Raw genomic sequence first — 7138 nt, 5'->3', positions numbered from 1 at the left:
CTTTTGCATTTTTAATTAAAGATGTGTTGAGGGGGTTCCCTTGCATTTTTAACTTGGGCAGAGAGATTGATCTTTTGATAGAATGGAAAGTATTAGAACTGCTTTCAAAACTATAAATTAGGGGATCCCTGGGTGGCTCAGCAGGTTAGTGCCTGCCTTTGGCCCAGGGCGCGATCCTGGAGTCCTGGGATCAAGTCCCACATCGGGCTCCCTGCATAGAGCCTGCTTCTCCCTCCTCCTGTGTCTCTGCCTTTCTCTCTCTCTCTCTCTCTCTCTCTCATAAATAAATAAATCTGTAAAAAAAACTATAAATTAATTTAAACTCCCAGTAGTTTATTTTTTTTTAAGATTTTATTTATTTTTTATTTATTTTTTTTTTAATTTATTTTTTATTGGTGTTCAATTTACTAACATACAGAATAACCCCCAGTGCCCGTCACCCATTCACTCCCACCCCCCGCCCTCCTCCCCTTCTACCACCCCTAGTTCGTTTCCCAGAGTTAGGAGTCTTTACGTTCTGTCTCCCTTTCTGATATTTCCCACACATTTCTTCCCCCTTCCCTTATATTCCCTTTCACTATTATTTATATTCCCCAAATGAATGAGAACATATAATGTTTGTCCTTCTCCGACTGGCTTACTTCACTCAGCATAATACTCTTATTCATGACCAACACAGAGAGAGAGGCAGAGACACAGGGCCACCGCCGGGCCATTGAGGCTGCCCAAACTCCCAGTAGTTTAAATTGCACTAATACTTGGTTTCATTATTCTTGGAGTTTGAACCTCAAGATTTTTATCCATCATATACTCTAACTGAGAATACTCAAAAAACATTTGTGAAACCTGCTTTTAATTTAATCCCCAGTGCAGATTTTTTCTTTTTTCCTGTGACCATGGGATGGATGTGAAGGCAGGCAACACTAGCAAGAACAAAACTGAGATAGCAGTTCTTCTCCCAGCTCAGTTCTCTCCTGGGATTTTTCAGCTTTTTGTTCACATAATGTGAAGTTTTTACAGAATCAGATGACTTTTTTAAGACTTACTCATTATGGCTGTTAGGAACCCAAAAAGGGCTATGAAAAAAAAAAAACACCTCAAAACAATTGAATTCTGCATTTTTTAGGCCTGTAACAAAATATTTATGTAGATGGCTCCCCAAAATACCATACAAAACCTGAAAAAGACATTTTAAGAAAATAACAGACCAATATCCCTCATGAACATAGGAATAAAAGTCCTTCAAATATTGGCAAACTGAACCTAGTAGTATATAAAAAGGATAATTCATCTTGACCAAATAGGTTTTCCAAGAGGGCAAGGTTTATCAGCTTTCATTCACTTATGAACAGAGTAAAAGAGGAAAGCCATATGATCATCTCAATGATTATAGGAAATGCATTGGACAAAATTCAACATCCTCTCATAATACAAACCCTGGAAGTAAAAAACTCCTCAGTCTGATAAAGGGCATCTGCAAAAGAACATCTGTGCCTAACATCATACTTCATGGTGAAATACTAAACCATGGATGTCTGCTTTCACCATTTCTGTACAACATTGCCCCATAGGTCACAGCTATACAGTCAAGAAGAAAGCATAAACATTGATACACAAGAGTTTAGAACAGTCATTCACAAGTGATATGACCGTTTCCATAGAAAACCTTATGCAATCTGCAAAAAATCAACCGGAACTAATAAATGAGTTTATTAGCAAGATCTTAGAAAAATCAAAGCCCAGGGCATGGATTGGAAACAAATTAACAAATTTTAGAAACCATAGCATTCCAGTAGCAGCAAAAAACATCAAATACTTAGGAATAAATTTATAGAAAGATACGCAAGACGTCTTCTTGGCACTAAAGGGCAACACATTGCTGAGACGATGTTTTTAAAACTTGAGAGACCTAGGGCAACCCTGGTGGCGCGGCAGATTAGCGCCGCCTGCAGCCTCGGGTGTGATCCTGAAGACCTGGGATCGAGTCCCACGTCAGGCTTCCTGTAGGAGGCCTGCTTCTCCCTCTGCCTGTCTCTCTGCCCCTCTCTTTCTGTGTCTCTCATGAATAAGTAAATAAAATCTTTAAAAGATAATAATAAATGTAAAACCCACACACAAAAAGCATGTATGAGGGTAGCCTGGATGGCTCAGCGATTTAGTGCCACCTTTGGCCCAGGGTGTGATCCTGGAGACCTGGGTTCGAGTCCCACGTCAGGCTCCCTGTATGGAGCCTGCTTCTCCCTCTGCCTGTGTCTCTGCCTCTCTCTCTCTCTCTCTCTCTCTCTGTGTGTGTCTCTCATGAATAAATAAAACCTAAAAAAAAAAAAAAAAAAAAGCAAAATCCCTAAACATTTTTTCACAAAGCAAAAATAACAATGGCCAGTAGGTACACGAAAACCATTATTAGTCAAAATCACTAATCATTAGGGAAATGCAAATCAAAACAATGAGACACTAGCTCTTAGGTAGTGATGATGGCATCATCAAAAGAACATGGAAAAACAAATGTCCGTGAGGATGTGGAGAAAAGGGAACCCTGGTGCACTGTTGGTAGGCTTTTAAGTTAGTATAGCCCCTGTGAAAAACATTATGGAGTTTCCTCAAAAAATTAAAAATAGAACTACCATAAAATCCAGCATTTACACTTCTGGGCATATATCTGAAGGAAACAAAAACCACTGCCAAAGAATTACTTGCACCCCCCACATTCACAGAAGCATTATTTACAATTGCCAAGACATGGAAAACAACCTAAGTGTCCAATGGCAGATGAATGGATAAAGAAATTGTGTTATGTATGTACACACGCACGCACACACACACCTCATACACAGAATATTACTCACCACAGAAAAGGAATTCCTGCCTTTTGTGACAATATAGATGGACTTTGAGAGTATTATGCTAAGTGAAAAAAATCAGAGAAAGACAAATACTATATTCACTTAAAAGTGGGAGTAAAACAAATACTCATAAGGAGATCAGATTCATAGTTACCAAAGGCAGGGGGTAGGGAGGGATGGGCAAATTTGAGGAACGTGGTCAAATGTACAAGCTTCCAGTTACAAGATTAATGAGTACTGGGGATGTAATAACGTACAACACGATGGCTATAAACACTGAAGTAGGGCATATTTGCAGGTAAGAGAGAAAATGCTGCTAAAACTTATCACAAGGAAAAACCCATTTTTCCCTATTTTTTTGGTATATGTATGAAAGGATTAAATTTATTGTGGTAATTATTTCACAATATATGAAAGTCCTACTATGCTGTATACCTTAAACTTACATAGTGCTGGATGTCAACTACACTTCAACAAAACTGGAAAAAAAACACAATGATAGGAAAACTTTGTGTCATCTTTACTTGCCCTTTTGATGTGGCAGCAGTCTTGAAAACGGCACCTATACTCAGTGCTAGACCTTGGTCCCTATTTCTGGAGGGAAGAGAACAGACCTCACTCACAAACTATGGTTTATCTCTATTTTAGCCTCTCTTTTGGTATCTGAGGACTGAACCAAAGCAGAAATCTGTCTTCCCTAACTTGAAACTCAGTCCAGAAAAGCAGCAGGCATTGCTCAAAATGGGCGTAAGGCAAACCAACAATCCACAAAGGCCTAGGTGCAAAGATAACAATTACAGTTTTACCACCTCAGGTCTGGGAGAAAAAGCTGGGGAAAAGAGAGTTACTTTGGGAAATTAGAATATTCAAAATATACAGGGAAATACAGAAAGCCACACAGATGTTGAGGGCAAGAAGCATGCTCAGAAAAGACCTGAGAAGATCTTAAGCTTTTCAAGTCAGGCTGCTGGACTTAGTGCAAGCCTGGATACGTGTTGAGGGAGTAACTCAGAAAAAGAGACAACTGGCAAAGACTAGGAGAGGCATTTGTTCTAGTTCCTGGCTTTCAAGGAAATACTATCCAAATACAAGTTAACAAACAGACTTCAGTGATCAACACAATAAAGGATCGATTCTTTGCCAAAAAGTTTGGAAATATCAGTAAACAAATGGACTACAGTCCAATAATCATAATAAAGGAAACTCTGGAGAAGGGAAATCTGATATCCAGAATCATGTTATAATATTTAAACGTCCAGTTTTCAACAACAACAAAAAAAGTCACAAGACATTCAAAAGACACTGGAAAGTATGGCCATTCAAAGAAACAACAGAAAACATCCCCCAGAGAACCACAGGCATCAGAATTAGACAAAAATTTTAAAACAACTCTCTTAAATATGCTCAAAGACCTAAATGGAACCACAGACAAGCAATTGAAGAAATCAGAAAAGATATGTATGAACAAAATGAGGATATCCATAAATAGAGAAATTTATAAAAAGAAACCAAATTCTGAAGCCATAAATACAAAATTGAAATAAAAAGTTCACTAGTGAGGATCCCTGAGTGGCTCAGAGGTTATGTGCCGCCTGCCTTTGGCCCAGTGCATGATACTGGAGTCCCGGGATCGAGTCCCTCATCGGGCTCCCTGCATAGAGCTTGCTTCTCCCTCTGCCTGTGTCTCTGCTTCTCTCTCTGTCTCTCATGAATAAATAAATAAAATCTTTTAAAAAATAAATAAAAGTTCACTAGTGGAGTTCAATAGCTAACTGGAGCAGACAAAGTAGAACCAGCAAACTTGAAGACAGAGCAATTACAATGACCAAGTCTGAGGACTAGAATTAAAAAACAGAAGAAAAGTGAACAAAGCCTGGAAACTGGTAGGACACCAGCAGCCTCTTTTGTCTGATGTCAAGAGTCACATGCTCTACTGCTCTACTAAGCCAGCAGGCCCCCTGAAAAAGAGCACAGCTGTAAACAGCAAGTGAACAAGAGCACAGGGGGCTTTAGTAATAACAGACAAAATAGACTGAAAGCAAAAAATTATTAAAAGAAACAAAAGATATTACACATTGATAAAAGTCAATTCACCAAAAATTTAATAATTTGTGCCCCAAACAGGGCCCCCCAAATCCAATAGACATTGACAGAATTAAAGGGAAAACTAGACAATTCTACAGTAATTGTTGGAAATATCAATATTCCACTGTCAAAAATTGGTAAGACACTGAGAAGACTAATATGGAAAAAGAAGACTTAACATTATATATCAACCAGGCCTAAAAGGCATACATAAAACACTCCATCCAACAACACAACACACATTTTTCTCAAGTGCACATGGAAGACTCTGCAGGACAGACTATGTTAGGTTACAAGACTCTGAGTAAGTTTTAAAAGAAATCATGCAAAGTATCTTCTCTAACCATAATAGAAAGACACTAGGAATCAGTAACAAAAGGAAAAGTGGAAAAATCACAAATACGTGGGAATTAAACAGCACCAATGGATTAAAGAAGAAACTGGAAAGAACATTTACATATGAACCAGAAATTATATTCCAGGATATACACCTGGTATATAAAGAGAACATGAAAGTAGCAGCTCAGAGATACACGTCTGTCAGCATTCTACAGCATTATTCACCAAAACCAAAAGGTGAAAATAACCCAAGTGTTCATCAACAGATGAATGGACTAAAAAAAAAAAAAAAAAAAAAAAAAGTCTATTACATGATAAAATATCATATAGCCAAAAAAGAAATGAAATTCTGGTATGTTAGAAAATGGGTGAATCTTGAAAACATATTAGGCAAAATAAACTAAAAACAAAGTACAAATATTGTGATTCCACTTAAAAGAAGTATCTAGAACAAAATAATAAAGAGTGGGATTTACCAGGAGCTTGGAGGAAGGGGATGGGAACAGAGTTTTACTTGATGGTCACAGAGTTTCTGTCTGGGGTGAGGCGAAAGAGATAGTGGTGATGGCTGCAGGACACTGTGAATGTAATTAATGCCACAGAAATCACACATTTAAACATAGTTAAAATGGCAAATGTTATACTATATATCTTACAATAAAATTTTTATCCTGTACACATTTAATAGCTTAGGATTTGTTGCTGGAGGAAAATTCACAAAAATTTTAAAGATAATTTTACAGAGTGGAAAACATGACTCCCTGTGCTGTTATGAGCACATATACTTATGAGCGGATCATATTTACGCTTTGGATCTTGGAATGTGTCATTCATCTCCTCTTCTATCAAGGTTGAAGTGTGTTTATCGAGGTAATAACTGAACAAGCCTTAATGGTTATCTTTTGACAAGTTAGAAGAAAAATATAAAATACAGACCTTTGCTAAAACTTTATATGAGAAGCTATCTCAGCAAGTTATCCACAGAAGTGGTTACATCCACTGCTTTCTGAAAGTAGTCAGATGACCATGGGACAACTAGTAGCGAAAAAGATCAAGGATGCGCTGAATGTTGAGAACCCCAAAGATTAATATCTAAAAATTTTTGGAGAAGAAATCTATATAGGTCAAATGAATGATTCAAATGACCACTAAAATATACCACAGGGAAAAAGACAAAGCCACAGGGAAGGAGAAAACAGAACAAGATGCAAGCAGCACGTAACACTTCTCATATGAAAGAGACATAAAACCACAGGAGAGAACAGGACAAGAAACAATCAGAACACCATTTTCATAGTTGACAAAGCATCTGTATTGACTGTCAGGCTCAAGAAAGGCAAAGCAAGCGACCCGCGGAGAAAGGTGAGAATCAACCTAATTCACCCCTCAGAACCATCCAGTCAGCAGTTCCAGTGCCTCAGCAATGGGGAGTTAAGGGCAGTGGTTAAAATAACCTAATGAAAACTATTTGGCAGTTATATCTCTAATATCCCTTCCCCTATTCCTCACATTGCTTGTCTGGCCCTCCCTACAACAGCAAAAGTCCAGAAGTTTATCCTCTAGAGAGTGAAAAGGGTTTTCTGCATTTTAGGCACTATGTGGGTAGCAAGCCAAAAATGTGTTGTGGGGAGGGGGAAGATGGACAAGATGGACAAGATGGTCATATACGCGTACAGTGCCAGAATCTTCCGCTAAGGTTCCCACAACACTGGCAGACAGATCTTTACCATCCAGGAAGGTGACTGGAAGCCTCTACTCTGGAGAATCTGACCAAACCAAGACATTCACGCGGAGGGTGGGACAGTCCACAAAAGTCCACCCAAATAACCCTGAAAACAATCCCTTCTTGCAAGTCCAAGGCTCCTACTCAG

Source organism: Canis aureus, chromosome 12 (genome assembly GCF_053574225.1).
Source record: "Canis aureus isolate CA01 chromosome 12, VMU_Caureus_v.1.0, whole genome shotgun sequence".
Lineage (NCBI taxonomy): Eukaryota > Metazoa > Chordata > Mammalia > Carnivora > Canidae > Canis > Canis aureus.
Note: the sequence above shows the minus strand (reverse complement) of the source record.